The 18,616-nt window shown below is 37.3% G+C and overlaps 1 long non-coding RNA gene across 1 annotated transcript; it reads right to left on the bottom strand.

The window, feature by feature from the left end:
• Positions 1 to 13,910: 13,910 nt before the first annotated feature.
• On the bottom strand, positions 13,911 to 15,340 carry LOC126412486 (uncharacterized). The gene is made up of 3 exons (XR_007575292.1): positions 15,238 to 15,340; positions 14,197 to 15,137; positions 13,911 to 14,061 (listed from the first exon to the last, which is right to left on the bottom strand). It is a non-coding gene; the product is annotated as an uncharacterized LOC126412486 (long non-coding RNA).
• Positions 15,341 to 18,616: the final 3,276 nt, after the last annotated feature.

Raw genomic sequence — 18,616 nt, forward strand, 5'->3', positions numbered from 1 at the left:
AGGAGTGTAACTGATCAGACTGCAACTTGTACCAAACCAAACTCTAGATACCACACCTGCCAAATGACAAACTTTCGGCACTTGACGACTGAAGTGAAGCTTTATATTTACTGTAAATTTGTTTTTTGGTTGACAGTTGACTCTTGAGGATTGATACTGTGAAGTAGAAAAGTATTTTGGCCAGATTAAAATTCCAAAGGTCTCAGGTTCAGTCCCCAGTCCATTGTAAACTGTAAGGCCTCTTGTCTGTTCAGATGTTGGAGGAAGGCAATGGCATGTCACAAACATTACCATGCCAAGTATAGTATAGTTGTATCCAAAACAATATTCAGATTGACAATTGCTGTTCAGCTAAATGAAGATGTTTAGCAACTGTTCCTGCACATTTTTTGTCTTGTTTCCTAGATGGGTACTGTGTGCACACAATGCCTGGGCATCACTTTTGAATCTAGGGCAGTTCCACGAGTCTGGCTTTATTTTATCACTTTGATGATAAAGATCTCGAACCATTATACAACAATTTTACTCTATTTCATACATAAACATAATTTTTGTAATAGTGTATTACATTGGTCTCATAACACAATAATTCAGCACACCTATTTCCAGAAAAATTGTTATGGAGAGGAATTAATGGGAAACAAAATGATATAGAAGATACATGCCTTAAATATTTTACTAACTAGATTTTAAAAATGTAATTTTGGGGGATTCTTTTGCAGTAAACTACAAAGGAAGTTGTTAATATGAAGGCTATATTTTAATGGCGTAGGCAATCTATCTCAAATTGCAGCACAGCCAACATATACTGAATTATGTGCAATCTCATAAGAGTCAAGGAATGTAAGTCACTCTGTTATAATTTTGTCATTCTGGTACTCCATTTCCATCATTCTATTAGAAAATATTGTTAAAACATACTTCTTGTAACTGCCATGAGACTTCTATTTATCTCCTGAATCTGTATTCGCATGTCTATTTTCCATAGGAAAGCAACATTTAGGGTTTTCGAGTAATAGGAGACAGCAATAAAAACGTCAGCCTGGGGACCTTAACAATTAAATAGTTGAATAACAGCTATTGAAATGTATTGGCTCAAGAAACATAGTTCTTCATAGTTGTTACTATATGCCTTTCCAACGCTTTAAATAAAATAGTTTTCAAGGGTAACTAGAAGATGAAAATTTAGGTGAGGTAACATTTGTTCAGTTCCAGCACTTCTCAAAACAAGAATGAAGCTTTGAAGTAAATGTATTTTTTAACAGAACTGGTAATCGCATGGTTTGTCATGGAACAGTCCTCTTAACATTTATAAGGCAGGGTAGGTAGTACTGTACCTTGTTGCTGACAAGTGGTTAAAAAAATAGTTTTGCATCAGTCACATATGTTATGTAGCACCATTGAAAGTGAATTGCCTTTGAGAATCCCACACTCACATGAGTGAGCCCAGTTAATGTTTAAGTTGTAGGACAGTTCTTTCTACCAATTTAATATTTGCATGTCGTGTGAAGTGTTGAGCATCAAATGTTGACCTGCAATGGATGTAGTGGCAGTAGACTGGCTATGATGAATGTCACACAAATCTTGGATGGAATGGGTACTATAAATTGAGAGAAAAGTTAATCATTCTCCAACTAACCTCAAGGGAATTACATGGATTGAAAATGTAGTTAAAATGATATATGTGAAAGATTAAGATGTAGGGCTGCTGCACCTTTACAAAACCACCAGGAGGTATTTGTCTTCTATGTATTGTCATCCACATGGAAAGAGTTGCTATTCTGCAGTACCAGGTATGGATTCACAATCTCAACATCTCAAACATCATGTACTCATGAGTGCACCACTGTAGTATATATTTCAGAGTAGATGTGTGAAATTTCGGTACTCAAGCTAATTTTATTGCATCCTGTCTAAGACAAAAATGTAAAATAAGGGAAAAGCTATTGGCTTAAAATACTTCATATAGTTAAATACAGTGCCATCCCTACAGACAACTGACATGACACACTGAATGTAGATTTACTTGCAGGAACCAAATGTTTGTATTTAAAGCCGTGTTTGGGCATTTCAGCAGCCTTGGGATTGTACTGGTATGTTAATGCTGAAAATTTACCTACTTCTGTTGTGAGATGTGTAAATTTTACAGTAACTTTTCCCTCATGTGTTACTGATTTGTTATTGCACTAAACGTATCAAAAAGGTGTAAACCTATTATGATCCAACACACACACATACACACACTAATAGATGTCTAACACATTTCTATACTTTTCAAACAAAAGCGCTGGCTCCCACGTGGAATATTTCCCTCTATTATATTCATTTCTATACTTTTGATATTCTTTACCTGTTTTACAGCTAAGTTCAGAAACGGATACCAGGACTGATTTGGATTAGTACCAATTTGGAGAGTGAATACATTACAATGTTGTAAAATCGAAAATGTGGACCACAGACCAAGAGTCGACTTATCACAAATGTGCTGCTAGTGTCCCTGTGTGCTATGAACAGCTTTGTTGTTATTGTCATTATGCAGAGTAAACACTGTGAAGCCAAGAAACTGCAACTGGCTATTCATATTCTACTTTAGCAATGAATGTAGCCATGTGGCGAGTTAACAATGACACTTAAGAAAAAATGCAAATCTTACTCTATAATATTAATGTAGATAGTGTCATCTCTAGCCATAAACAAATATGTGAAGCATTCAATAACCATCACTGCAACAGCCCCCTACTCCATTGATCAGACACAAAGTTATCACCAGGGACACTTGCTCGATCCAGTCTCACTAGCTGATATCTTCAGTATTATAAAACTAAAAACAAATTCTCATATGGTTTTGATGACAAATGATAATCTGTCCAGAGAAGTGGATCAAAGCACCAAAATGCTTTGCACATTCACACTCATATTTCATTCAATTTTGAGGCATCTCAGATCAAGAAATGATCTGTATATAAAGAACAGAGCAGTGTAAGGCACATGGTAGTTTTACATAACCAAGTGACGAAAAACAAGGGGACAGACAAAAATTCAGAGAAGTAAAAAGCTTCAAGAAATTCTATATAGCTAAATAATTAGTGAATGAGTAAAATGAGTGTCCTGGAAGTGCTTCTTACAGTAGTGTGTTATTTATTAACATAAAATTAAGAACGACATTCAGATTCCAACAACTGTGGTACAACAGCTGTTCACTACATTCTTTGTAAAGAAAATCAATGAAAGTGCTTGGGCTTCCGTGGCCAGCCAGTCAACATAAAAGCTTTCTGGGTATGGTATGGCGTCATAATGTATAAAACTACTGCTGCTGGAGAATAACCAACGTGTTGGCCATGGTTGCAGCAGCCTTCTTATGATGCTGTACCATATCCAGAAAACTTTGGTCTAATATCAATGAAAGTTTACTGAAGCATTTCTTTTCAGGCATTGATAATTTATGAATCACTAAGTTTCATCTGAATGCAAACCCACCAAAATTACACGAGTCTTCAGTTATGTAAGCAACGAGTCTTTCTCTAGAGATTGCATCACAATGATAAAGGATTTTACATCGTAATACAATGAATGCTCAACATATACATTCAGATTATATAAGGTTTATTTGCACAAAGACATTACAATTATACAGTGAAATACAGATTAATCTGTCAATGAACAGTGAAGGACAGCGTAAAATATACAGACATTACAATCACACTGAAATATGAATCTGTCAGACAGTGAATTCCATAAAATACACTTCCTTTATATCATCTGAATTATTTGTACTCTTTACATGATCATCACAACAGCAGTGCATTAAATGATATGAAATTATCTGAATAACGAGTAATTATCCAAGTTTATGAAAAAGATGACATTTGTGAAACTGGCAGCAATGCCAATAAATATCGCAGAAAAGTCTGGTACTTATGCACAGTCAGTGCATTTTTTAGTTCTAGTATGACTGTCAAACATCGTTCATGTTTTACAACTGTAGAATGTTTGTGTTCCAAATCAACATTATATAATGGACAGCATAGTATATCAGTTGCATAGTTTCCTTTCCTTTTGGGAATATGAGCGTAATAGCAGTAACGAGTTCTTTGCCGAGCGAACGAGAAGACTTCATGGTCAATCACCAAGCACTGTAGATCAGATGTAGAAGGGTAGTTGGTTGCTGTTGTCTTGAATTCGCCTGCCAAAGGTTGATATCAGCAAAATGATCTTCAGGAATGACCAGCAACATCTTGGAACAGCCCATCTAGTACATGAAACATTTTTAAATATATGAACACCACACAAAATCTGAATATACCTGAAAAATTGATGTCGTTAGTAGAGACAGGGGTACTTTTTTTATGAAGTCAATGTTCTAACCAAATTAAACTCCTGCTGGACCAGGAGGGAGGGGAGGGGCTGATAGGAGATTTGCAGATCACTGTGTGCATATCAACAACTCAACACTTCTGCTTTACAGTATTACTGGTCTTCTTTCATCCTTAAGCGTTTACATTCTACAACAACTTTCCTATGACATTTATATATTCCAGAATTCAAAACCAGAACAGCTGTTGGCATGAGTGACAAAAGTAGATAATTTAAGGTGTTGCGTAACAACTCAAATCACTTAAAGGCAAGTCTTCTGGTCCAGGTGGTATACCAGTCATGTTCCTTTTCGAGTATGCAGATACAATAGCACCTTTCTTAGAAATCATATACAACCTCTCACTTGACGGAAGGTCTGTTCCTAAAGACTGGAAAGCAGCACAGGTCACACCAATATTCAAGAAAGAAAATAGGAGTAACTCATTGAATTACAGACCCATATCACTGAACTAAATTTGCAGTTGGATTTTGGAGCATATACTGTACTATAACATGAATCACCTTGCAGAAAATGACAGATACATAACCAACACGGATTCAGAAAACATTCTTCTGCAACACAGGTAGCTCTTTATTCCCATGAAATGATGAGTGTTCTCAACAAGGGATATCAGATAGGTAGGACAGAATGAAGTCAAGTTCTGAGAGAAATAAAGATTGAAACAAACCTTCAGTTTCAGAAAGAAATCTAACAGCATAATCCTGCCACATTGGATCAGTAAACATATCTGTTGGTTAAAAATTTACAGGAATCAGCATAATTTTTTTTCCACCCAATTTCATCGCAGTAAATGTGAAATGCCAGCTATCTTTAGTGCATCAAAATATTCGAGGGCTTAGAAGTAAAATTAATGAACTACTTATGTGCATTGATGGATTAGAGTCATTGAACCTAGTTGATATAAACTACCTCTCTGAACATCATGTGACCACTGGTATAGTAGACATGTTAAACCTTACAGAATTGAAGTTAGCCTCTTACTTCTGTAGACAAAATATGGAGAAAGGAGGAGTTGCCACAGTTTTAAATTTAAGAATCTTGACATTAATAAATTTTTCTTAGAGTAGCACTTAGAAGCATGTGCAACAGAGATACAATTTCGTAATAGGTCCATTATAAAGTAACCCTATACAGAGCAGCTTCAGGAAATTTCTACCTGTTTTTAAATGGTCTTCAAGCTTTATTATCTCATCTAAAAAAAAAAAAAAAAATAATAATAATAATAAAATGAATTTTACAAGCCATATTCAGCCAGAAAATCGTAGGCAAAATTGTCCAAAAATTCAGAGTTTTACTTTTAATAACTCAGCGACTGAAGGTATGATGAATGTGAAACTTGGTATCTCGTAGCCTAACAATGTAAAGTTCTCAAATATACAGTTTCATTTACGTATCATTTTTCCAATGCTGAATAAATTAAGTGAAAAGTTGAAGATTTTGTAAGGAGGTCAGAATGTAATGTTTTGGACCTGAATTTGCAAAAAACTGTGTTCTATAAAACTTATTTCATTATCCAATGTGGGCTATCAATGCTAGATAAATTAAATCAAAGTTGGATGCAGGAAATGCAATGTGAAAAAAATGTAAACTTCGGATTCTTATATCTCCGAGTACACACATGTTGAACATGAAGATTAATACACAATAGATCACTAGCACAAATATGTGGAATGCAACATTTCATTCATCTACTACTTTCCAATGGTCTGAAAATAGGACTCATTTGACACTTCTTTTACCAACACAGTTTTTATTAAAGCTACAAAACTAGTCTCATTCTAGACATGTTTGAAGGAGCCCCCTCCCCTGATTCATGGGTTTAATTTCAAATATGTGATAACAATGCTACACAAATTTGGGGCAAAGTAACTGGAAAAATCGCACTATGAATAAAGTCTTAACTTCGGTTTTTGATATTTTGTTGATTAACGGCTGGATAAACATGAAGCTGTGGACAACAACTTGTGAACATAAAGTTTTCCAATATAAAATGTCATTCATGTACTACTACCCACATTTCTACAAAACCAATTCAAACTTAAATTTTGTAAAAATTACAAAAATACATCACATTCAATTAGCTTCCAGAAAATTTGTTTTCCACACCGGTTTTCGAACTAATCACAGTCAGAAAGAGCATGCTTTCAAGCAGCCAGAAAATCATGCTCGATTCTTCAATGTATGCTAACAATACCTGAAAATGAGCAACAAATTTGAGAGTTGTACGTCGTTTTTATTTTTAAGTTGATAAGTAACAGCTCACAATATAGCGCTGGTCCATGGTGAGGCTTTCACTACCATTTCAGGAATATGAATCAGCAAACACATCACCATAGGGGTCATGCCCAATAGCTGTGCAGTACCAGCCATGGGTGTGTTTCTTCATCCACATTCCCAAGCCTGTAATCTGCTTTCTTAATTTAGGTTCCAAAGCCGTATGGTACCTGCCTATTTACAAAACCATTTGCTGAGTACCTGAAATCCTCTGTTCATTGTCTGAAGACTACTGATTATTTACTTCAGCCATTTCCATGGTAGACAGCATGTGAGATATGATCACGGCATTATCTCTAAACAATGTCATCATGGACCAATGCAATACAGTGAGATATCACTCGTCAATGAGACACAGCAGAACATGGTCAACAGGTTGTTGAAATCTAGCCTGTTATTTGGGTTCATTCCCTCAAATTTGTCCATAATTTTCTAAAAGCAAGTTGAATGTGACTTATTTTAATTTTTAGAAAAATTAAGTTTGAACTATAGTCATGGGTGATTGGAATTCGAGAGTAGGAAAAGGGAGAGAAGGAAACATAGTACGTGAATATGGATTGGGGCTAAGAATTGAAAGACGAAGCCGCCTGGTAGAATTTTGCGCAGAGCATAACTTAATCACAGCTAACACTTGGTTCAAAATTCATGAAAGAAGGTTGTATACATGGAAGAAGCCTGGAGATACTAGAAGATATCAGATAGATTATATAATGGTAAGACAGAGATTTAGGAACCAGGTTTTAAATTGTAAGACATTTCCAGGGGCAGATGTGGACTCTGACCACAATCTAATGGTTATAAACTGTAGATTAAAACTCAAGAAACTACAAAAAGGTGGGATTTGAGGAGATGGGACCTGGATAAACCGACTAAACCAGAGGTTGTAGAGAGTTTCAGGAAGAGCATAAAGGAACAATTGACAAGAATGGGGGAAAGATTAACGGTAGAAGAAGAATGGATAGCTTTGAGGGATGAAGTGGTGAAGGCAGCAGATTATCAAATAGGTAAAAAGACGAGGGCTAGTAGAAATCCTCGGGTGACAGAAGAAATATTGAATTTCATTGATGAAAGGAGAAAATATAAAAATGCAGTAAATGAAGCAGGCAAAAAGGAATACAAACGTCTCAAAAATGAGATCGACAGGTAAGATAGCTACTGCCTACAGGAAAATTAAGGAGACCTTTGGAGAAAAGAGAACCACTTGTATGAATATCAAGAGCTCAGATGGAAACCCAGTTCTAAGCAAAGAAGGGAAAGCAGAAAGGTGGAAGGACTATATAGAGGGACTATACAAGGGCGATGTTCTTGAGGACAATATTATGGAAATGGAAGAGAATGTAGATGAAGATGAAATGGGAGATAAGATACTGCGTGAAGACATTGATAGAGCACTGAAAGACCTAAGTCGAAACAAGGTCACAGGAGTAGACAACATTCCATTAGAACTACTGACAGCCTTGGGAGAGCCAGTCCTGACAAAACTCTACCATCTGGTGAACAAAATGTATGAGACAGGCGAAATACCCTCAGACGTCTAGAAGAATATAATAAATCCAATCCCAAGGAAATCAGGTGTTGACAGATGTGAAAATTACCAAACTGTCAGTTTAATAAGTCACGGCTGCAAAATACTGACGCGAATTCTGTACAGACAACAAATGGAAAAACTGGTAAGGAAGATCAGTTTGGATTCTGTAGAAATATGGGAACACGTGAGGCAATACTGACCCTACGACTTATCTTAGAAGCTAGATTAAGAAAAGCCAAACCTACGTTCCTAGCATTTGTAGACATAGAGAAAGGTTTTGACAATGTTGACTGGAATAATCTCTTTCAAATTGTGAAGGTGGCAGGGGTAAAATACAGGGAGCGAAAGGCTTTTTACAATTTGTAAAGAAACCAGGTGGAAGTTATAAGAGTCGAGGGACATGAAAGGGAAGCAGTGGTTGGAAAGGGAGTGAGACAGGGGTGTAGCCTCTCCCCGTGTTATTCAATCTGTATATTGAGGAAGCAGTAAAGGAAACAAAAGAAAAATTCGGAGTAGGTATTAAAATCCATGGAGAAGAAATAAAAACTTTAAGGTTCGCCAATGACATTGTAGTTCTGTCAGAGACAGCAAAGGACTTGGAAGAGCAGCTGAACGGAATGGACAGTGTCTTGAAAGGAGGGTATAAGATGAACATCAACAAAAGCAAAACGAGGATAATGGAATGTAGTCGAATTAAGTCAGGCGATGCTGAGGGAATTAGATTAGGAAATGAGACACTTGAAGTAGTAAATGAGTTTTGCTATTTAGGGAGCAAAGTAACTGATAATGGTCGAAGTAGAGAGGATATAAAATGTAGACTGGCAATGGCAAGGAAAGCGTTTATGAAGAAGAGAAATTTGTTAACATCGAGTATAGATTTAAATGTCAGGAAGTCGTTTGTGAAAGTATTTGTATGGAGTGTGGCCATGTATGGAAGTGAAACATGGACGATAAATAGTTTTGACAAGAAGAGAAGACTTTGAAATGTGGTGCTACAGAAGAATGCTGAAGATTAGATGGGTAGATCACGTAACTAATGAGGAAGTATTGAATAGGATTGGGGAGAAGAGGAGCTTGTGGCACAACTTGACAAGAAGAAGGGATCAGTTGGTAGGACATGTTCTGAGGCATCAAGCGATCACCAATTTAGTATTGGAGGGCAGCATGGAGGGTAAAAATTGTAGAGGGAGACCAAGAGATGAATACACCAAACAGATTCAGAAGGATGTAGGCTGCAGTACGTATTGGGAGATGAAGAAGCTTGCACAGGGTAGAGTAGCATGGAGAGCTGCATCAAACCCTTCTCTGGACTGAAGACCACAACATCAAGTTTGAACTGATGTTTTAGAAATTTCGAAAGAAGTATGTGAATGATATTTTATACTGGGTAACCCTACATTGCAAAGTTGTTGAGTCTAAAGTTTCATGTTTTATGATTACTTTAATCAGTAAGCTATAAGAAGCCAAAGATAAAACTTGATTCGCAGCATGGTTTTTCTGGCTACTTTGCCTCAATTTACGGAGCAGTATTAGGCCTGGATGAAAATTAATCCCACTGTCTGGGGGCAGGGGGGGCTTAAAAGACATTGGTTAGAAGGACATTAGTTTTGACACTTTAATAGAAAATTGTATTTATAAATGAAGTGTGGAATGTATCCCATTTTAATCATTTCATAAAGATCATCATCTTGTGGATGAATTTGTACATCATTAGACAAAAGTAACTGAAATTTTGTATCCCAAATCATCCTGATTCTGATCTATTGGATGTTAAAAGTTTCATGATCAGCACGTGTTTACTCTATGAGATGTAAAAATTCAAAGTTTATATTTCTTCCTTGCCACAATTTGCATGTTCATGATTCAAATTATTTAGCATTGATAGCTCACATTGGGTAAGCAAAAACTTTTTTGGTCTTTTTTTTTTTAAAAACAATGGTGTTTTAACGAGTCCAGTTTGGAAAGAGTAATAGAACAGTTCTTTTGCAAAATCAGGTCAAAAAGACCACATTTTTCCACCTACTTACCAAATCTACTTTCCATTTAATTTATTCCATACTGGAAAGTGGTACAAAAACAAAACTTTATACCTGACAACCTTGTGTTATTGGATTACATACCAAGTTTCATGTTCATCATACCTTTAGTCCCTGAGATATATATATATAAAAAAAGCCAAACTCTGAAATTTTCTGGGCAATTTTGCCTACAATTTTCTGGCTGAATATGATTTGTAAAATTCTTTTCATTATTGTTCTTATGAGAATGCATAAAGTGATACAAGATGGCCTAATTTCATTTCATCAACAAAATTTTGCCCAGGGTTACATCTCAAATTCACCAGAAATTTACATTCACTCTGCACATGGAGTAAAGCGAGCGGCTGTATCTGTCATTATTGCTGCGACAAATGTTAAACTTTATCAGTGTTCATGGGAGACGTGTGAATGTTCAATAAAATTTCAGTGAAATCTGTGATAGACAAGCAGGAAAAGGTTCTGAAATTAATGGAATGACCTACTATATAGTAGTTTATTGTAAAGTTGAAGCAGAGGCAGACATTGTTCTTATTACTGACAGTTAATCTGCACATCCAAACGCAACATCATTTGCTCTTTCCCTTGCAAACTGCCCGAGTCACCTACAATTCTGGACCTCAGCATAATTCACCCCATGAAAGCAAGAGTATGGCTGCTGTGCAGAGATCCATTTCATTCCTCAAAAGAAAGACAGACCTGAAAAATTAACATACAGTCCACACACGTTACTGCGTGGAATGCTTTGACTCAACAAATGGCATTGACCTGTTTCTCTTGAAGACTACATGTCCAATAAGTTCTGCTGTAACCGTGCATGGACTTGATACTGTTACCAGCTATTTTTACTTATTTCGGTCAGTTTTTGCAGCATTACGTGAGTACATAGACTCTATAGCTCTGAAAAATAATTTGTCCAAAAGCCAGAAAAGTTCTCTTGTTAATATGCTTTACATGTGTAATACTATGAGTTACCTTGACTCCTTAATTCATTTTCATTCAAGTGCGAATGTTTGTCATTTAGCAGGTGTGGTATCTAGAGTTTGGTTTGGTACAAGTTGCTGTCTAATCAGTTACACTCCTTGTATGGTCGAAACAAGTTGCACACTACTTTTGAGAAAATGTTTAACTGATTGTCAAACCAGGAAAACAAATGCAAATAGGCATTTAACACTGATTTGTAAAATATACTGATTATAAGCATAAAATGAGGTCACTGAGTGGTGGTAAATGACAGGAATTAAAAAAGCTGAGTTTCATTTTTTTAACACTTTAATTGTTCCAATATTATAAATAAGCATACAAAGGGTATTGGAACAACTGCCATGGACTTAGGGACCCATCCTGGCATTCGCCTGACACTATTTGGGGAAACCATGGAAGACCCAGATCAGGATGGCAGAGGAGGGTGGGATGTTACAATATACAATTAAAATTTATAATATACTCAAATGCACAGTTCCCAATTACAATTTAACTACAAACACAAAGACAAGCCACAATTACACTGAAACTATAATCACCAAATGCACAGTTCAAAATTACAGTTTATAATCACTACTCCTCCGTTGCTCTTCACAGACGCGACATCTGATGCCCTCAGCTTCAACCTGTAAAAACAATGAGCCAACACCCTATCATTTGCATGACAAGATGTTGAGCTCATGACTTTAGTAAGGAAACAGGACAAAGCATGCAATTTGAAGAAATGATTAACACAATACGGCATATGTGGTTCGTAAAATCATTTATAATAAACTCAAACAACTACTGCATCAACTAATTTTGGTGTGAGTAAATGTAAATCCATAACATTGTGTAATTAGTCATGTAAGTTAGTTTATGGGTGACATGTCCTAGTGTGAGTCCCAGGCACTCTTCCTAACATTGTAGCTAATGATCACACATCTAAAAAACTCAAAGAACTAGTGGTTGCTGGTGATTTTAATACACATGTCCTGAAAAACACTGAAATCAGTTACATTGACATTCAATTTAATTTCTACTGTAAATTTCCCAACTAGGGTATACAAATGTGCTAAGACAGCCACTGACAATATATTTATAGCCAATTCTAGGCAAGTAAGCCACATTACAAAACCAGTAGTAAATGGGTTATTAGCCTTACAGCTCATTACAAAATTTACTGCAAAACATTGAAGAAGGTTATCCAGAAATCTAAACACCAGCATTATGAGAAGAAGATAAATACATTCAGCAATAAAATAAAAACAATATGGGATACAGTTAAATCAGAGACAGGTAGGACGAGAAATGAGGAGGAACAAGTAGCTCAAAAAGTAAATGAAACCCTGATAAACAATGGAATATCTGAGACCAGTGTACACAAGCAATCTCAGTGAAATGAAATTTACACTTCACCCAAAGAAATAGAATCAACGTCCTTGAAATCAAACCATTCTAGTGGTTACAATAACACATCAACAAAGTTAATAAACGAGTGTTCATGTGAGCTTAGTCATATCTAAAGTTATTTGTGTAATCAATCACTTATTACAGGAACATTCCCGGGCTGGCTTAAGTATGCTGAAGTTATACCTCTCCACAAGACACAGAAATGCTGTCAAATTACCGACCAATCTCACTTGGCAAGAAACAAATGCAATTAAAGCTCAAAAACTAATATGGTCTACATTAAAAAATCAAATGTACTGCTACCTCAGTAAAGTATGTGTTATGCTTTTGTCAGTCAGGGAACTGATGAGTATAAATATCCTAACATCAGTTTACCATGCTCTTGCACTAAATCCTAACATATGGCCTCATATTCTGTGGCCACAGTTCTGAGTCCAATAAAATATTTAAGCTCCAAAATAAAGCTGTCAGGATGGTGTTATTTAAAAAGCAGGGAGACTCATGTAAACAAGTATTCCAAAAACTAGATATTCTTCCACTTCCATGCCAGTATAGATTGGAGATACTAAGCTTTACCAAGCTAAATATTGGCAGCCTGAAGCAGAATCTGGACTACCACCAGCAAGACACTAGAGGGAAATACTTGCTGACACAGTTTACCCTTTCCTTTCAGCATATAGCTGATAGTGTAAAATGTATGGGGATTAAACTTTATTATTATCTACCACTAAACATAAAAACCCAACACATTTTAAAATAAGGCTTGTCAATATTATTAAAATACTGTTTTTGTAACACGACTATTTTGAATGCTATTTTTTTTATGTAATATATTTGCACACTTATCTTTCTCTACTATAATTTACCTTCAAAATGTAAATTTCAATATGGCCTAAACAACTGTCAAAGTTGATCTATTTGTATGTACTTATATTTATCCAGCAAATCATAACTACTGTATACATTGTGTAATGCTTATCTGTACTGAATTTGATTTTAAATTTATACACACATTTTAATTAGGCCTTTTTGACCTTAATTTCAAACAACTTTTGAATGTACTAATACTGTATCCTGTAATCTATAATTCCCATACAGTTGTGTAAGTGTAGGTGTATTTATTTGGTGTTGTGTATTTTTTAAATGCTTCAGAAGTATGACTTGTGCCATATCATGTAGTACTCTCTGAACACAAAATTTGTTTATCAATAAAGAATGAATGAATGAAATTCTTAGACACTGAACATCAAACCGTCAAATTTGTAGTAACTAAAGCTGTTAATCTGAAGGTATAATTTTATCCGATATGGTTTCACTTGCATTTGTTGTAATATGTTGGTGATGGGGCATCTGGTGCTGCTTTTACATTTGCAACTGTGCTGCAATCATATTTCTCTTTGCAATGCCACTTCTGTCATCCCTGTTGTAGAAGCCGACTACTCGTTCTTCAGCCGGTGCATCGTCTTCTTCACCTGTGAGGATCATACACGTAAATACACACAAAAGAATTAGAAGTTATTTGTATATTCAGCTTATGTCGGTAGCGTTTACAAAATTATTGAAAATGTAGTAAAACAATGAAATGATACAGTTATTGCTGTATGTACCTTCGTTATCTTCTAACTCCAAGTTATCTTCCACGGCGAGATTGTGTAGCACACAGCACGCCCGGATGAAGTGCGCCATCTCTCTAGCACTCCTCAATTTCAGATGATACAACTGTCTGAAACGCTGCTTCAACATGCCAAAGCAATGTTCCACAACGCACCTGTTTTTTTTGACTGTGCCCTATTGAATTCACATTGCACTCTGGACAAATTCCCTGTATTTCTAAAGGGTGTTAATAAATTTCTGGTGCAGGGATAGGCACTGTCACCCAGAATATGAAAATCTCCAAACTTTTCTTCGAGTGTGTGGTAGAGTGTGGACGTCCTGAAAACCCTCCCGTCGTGTACAGAGCCCGGATAGCCGACGAATAAGTCCCTAATCCGTCGATTTTGATCACAAACTACTTGAAGCTGAATAGAAAAATAATTCTTCGTATTCATATAGGACTGGGGATCTTTCTGAGGTCTATCAATCCTAATGTGGGAATCGTCGATTGCCCCAATCGCACCAGGCAATGAGCCTCAATCTCTGCTCTTTCTTCGGCGGACGGCCACTTTATAACCTCTCTTCCCAAACCACTAATAAAGTTTGTAACTCTCTGAATAACGCATCGCAGAGAAGAAATACAAATGTTAAATCTGCTACATCCCTGAAACCTGCAGCTTCGTGGCCCGTGAACCACAAAAAGATCAATATATGCTGCAGTGGGAGCAGTTTCCCATTTCCCCCTGCCTGATAATTGTAGAATCTGGAATTCCTAAACCTTTCGCAAAGGTCATCTGCCACGTGACGCCGCACCCGAAAATGCTCTACAAATTCCCTGTCATATTGTGGCACCACATCCTCCACATAATTTTCAATCCTCTGTCTTTTTTTGAGGTTGTAACATTTCCAGCTCCTCGTCGCTCCACAGAAAATCTGTCTCAGATTCGCTGGACATCTGGAATAAAACAGTATCAATAAATTTCACGTTTCAACCAAGTCCTTCACACTCCTAGTAAAGGTGACTTCATATGAGAATAAATAAATAAAATGCTTACCTTACAATTCACGATGATGAAGCGTAACAGCCAGAGAGCAGACCTATCGCCACAATAGCTTGCTGCAAGCCTGCAAGGGAATGGACTTAGTGGTGGGCAGGAAATCGCGTATCTGTTAGAAATCGCAGTGACTGAGAAGTCACAGATATCACAGTAGCAACTTTACAGAATCTAACTGCGATTTCAGTCACAGTTAGCAGTCGCAAGTAGTATTTCACATTCAAAGACGTGAGCCATCTATTGGTCGAATTTAGCACTGCTTTCTGCGATTTCAGTGACAAGTTGCAACTAAGAGTCGCAAGTAGCAACTAAAAAGCGCGGTTAACAGTGGCATCTGTTGGCCAAAGTTCGTACTACGTCCATCTCTGCGGTACGCTATGGAGTCTAACTGGGATTTCCGTGACAAGTCGCAACTAAGAGTCGCAAGTAGCAACTAAAAAGCGCGGTTAACAGTGGCATCTGTTGGCCAAAGTTCGTACTACGTCCATCTCTGCGGTACGCTATGGAGTCTAACTGCGATTTCCGTGACAAGTCGCAACTAAGAGTCGCAGGTAGCAACTAGAAAGCGCGGTTAACAGTGCCATCTGTGGGTCAAAGTTCGTACTACGCCCATCTCTGCAGTACGCTATGGAGTCTAACTGCGATTTCCGTGACAAGTCGCAACTAAGAGTCGCAAGTAGCAACTAAAAAGCGCAGTTAGCACTGCCATCTGTTGAGCAAAGTTCATACTACGCTATTCGCTACCGAGTCAAACTGCGATTTCTGTGACAAATCGCAACTAAGAGTCGCAAGTAGCAACTAAAAAGCGCAGTTAACATACTTTTCCTAGTGTCATCTGGTGACCGACGTACTTACTTCGTTATGAGAGCCTTGTGCCTCACGAGATCGTTGTGCTGTGTGTGCATATGAAGGGCTTATTTCAATAGTGGTACAAGTTCATTTTTGTTAATTTTGAGATATAGAGTCGTAAAGTTAAATGAGTGCTGAAAAGTCTGCAATTGAGATACCAGAAATATTCAAGCATATGGCTTCTTGGTAGAGATGAATCTTTATTTATGTTTGTTTGGATCACTAATTTCAGAAGCATTATAGACAGAAAAGTGTAGGTAATGGACTTGTACCACTATTGAAATAAGCCCTTCATATTATATGACGACATGCACATTCAGCATCAGTTGTTGTTGTTGTTGTTGTGGTCTTCAGTCCTGAGACTGGTTTGATGCAGCTCTCCATGCTACTCTATCCTGTGCAAGCTTTTTCATCTCCCAGTACCTACTGCAACCTACATCCTTCTGAATCTGCTTAGTGTAGTCATCTCTTGGTCTCCCTCTACGATTTTTACCCTCCACGCTGCCCTCCAATACTAAATTGGTGATCCCTTGATGCCTCAGAACATGTCCTACCAACCGATCCCTTCTTCTGGTCAAGTTGTGCCACAAGCTTCTCTTCTCCCCAATCCTACTCAATACTTCCTCATTAGTTATGTGATCTACCCATCTAATCTTCAGCATTCTTCTGTAGCACCACATTTCGAAAGCTTCTATTCTCTTCTTGTCCAAACTATTTATCGTCCATGTTTCACTTCCATACATGGCTACACTCCATACAAATACTTTCAGAAATGACTTCCTGACACTTAACTCAATACTGGATGTTAACAAATTTCTCTTCTTCAGAAACGCTTTCCTTGCCATTGCCAGTCTACATTTTATATCCTCTCTACTTCGACCATCATCAGTTATTTTGCTCCCCAAATAGCAAAACTCCTTTACTACTTTAAGTGCCTCATTTCCTAATCTAATTCCCTCAGCATCACCCGACTTAATTAGACTACATTCCATTATCCTTGTTTTGCTTTTGTTGATGTTCATCTTATATCCTCCTTTCAAGACACTGTCCATTCCATTCAACTGCTCTTCCAAGTCCTTTGCTGTCTCTGACAGAATTACAATGTCATCGGCGAACCTCAAAGTTTTTATTTCTTCTCCATGAATTTTAATACCTACTCCGAATTTTTCTTTTGTTTCCTTTACTGCTTGCTCAATATACAGATTGAACAACATCGGGGACAGGCTACAACCCTGTCTTACTCCCTTCCCAACCACTGCTTCCCTTTCATGTCCCTCGACTCTTATAACTGCCATCTGGTTTCTGTACAAATTGTAAATAGCCTTTCGCTCCCTGTATTTTACCCCTGCCACCTTTAGAATTTGAAAGAGAGTATTCCAGTCAACATTGTCAAAAGCTTTCTCTAAGTCTACAAATGCTAGAAACGTAGGTTTGCCTTTCCTTAATCTTTCTTCTAAGATAAGTCGTAAGGTCAGTATTGCCTCACGTGTTCCAGTGTTTCTACGGAATCCAAACTGATCTTCCCCGAGGTTGGCTTCTACTAGTTTTTCCATTCGTCTGTAAAGAATTCGTGCTAGTATTTTGCAGCTGTGACTTATTAAGCTGATAGTTCGGTAATTTTCACATCTGTCAACACCTGCTTTCTTTGGGATTGGAATTATTATATTCTTCTTGAAGTCTGAGGGTATTTCGCCTGTTTCATACATCTTGCTCACCAGATGGTAGAGTTTTGTCAGGACTGGCTCTCCCACGGCCGTCAGTAGTTCCAATGGAATATTGTCTACTCCGGGGGCCTTGTTTCGACTCAGGTCTTTCAGTGCTCTGTCAAATTCTTCACGCAGTATCGTATCTCCCATTTCATCTTCATCTACATCCTCTTCCATTTCCATAATATTGTCCTCAAGTACATCACCCTTGTATAGACCCTCTATATACTCCTTCCACCTTTCTGCTTTCCCTTCTTGGCTTAGAACTGGGTTTCCATCTGAGCCCTTGATATTCATACAAGTCGTTCTCTTATCTCCAAAGGTCTCTCTAATTTTCCTGTAGGCGGTATCTATCTTACCCCTAGTGAGATAGGCCTCTACATCCTTACATTTGTCCTCTAGCCATCCCTGCTTAGCCATTTTGCACTTCCTGTCGATCTTATTTTTGAGACGTTTGTATTCCTTTTTGCCTGTTTCACTTACTGCATTTTTGTATTTTCTCCTTTCATCAATTAAATTCAATATTTCTTCTGTTACCCAAGGATTTCTACTAGCCCTCGTCTTTTTACCTACTTGATCCTCTGCTGCCTTCACTACTTCATCCCTCAAAGCTACCCATTCTTCTTCTACTGTATTTATTTCCCCCATTCCTGTCAATTGCTCCCTTATGCTCTCCCTGAATCTCTGTACAACCTCTGGTTCTTTTAGTTTATCCAGGTCCCATCTCCTTAAATTCCCACCTTTTTGCAGTTTCTTCAGTTTTAATCTACAGGTCATAACCAATAGATTGTGGTCAGAGTCCACATCTGCCCCTGGAAATGTCT

Source organism: Schistocerca serialis, chromosome 7 (assembly GCF_023864345.2).
Source record: "Schistocerca serialis cubense isolate TAMUIC-IGC-003099 chromosome 7, iqSchSeri2.2, whole genome shotgun sequence".
NCBI classification, from domain to species: Eukaryota; Metazoa; Arthropoda; class Insecta; order Orthoptera; family Acrididae; genus Schistocerca; species Schistocerca serialis.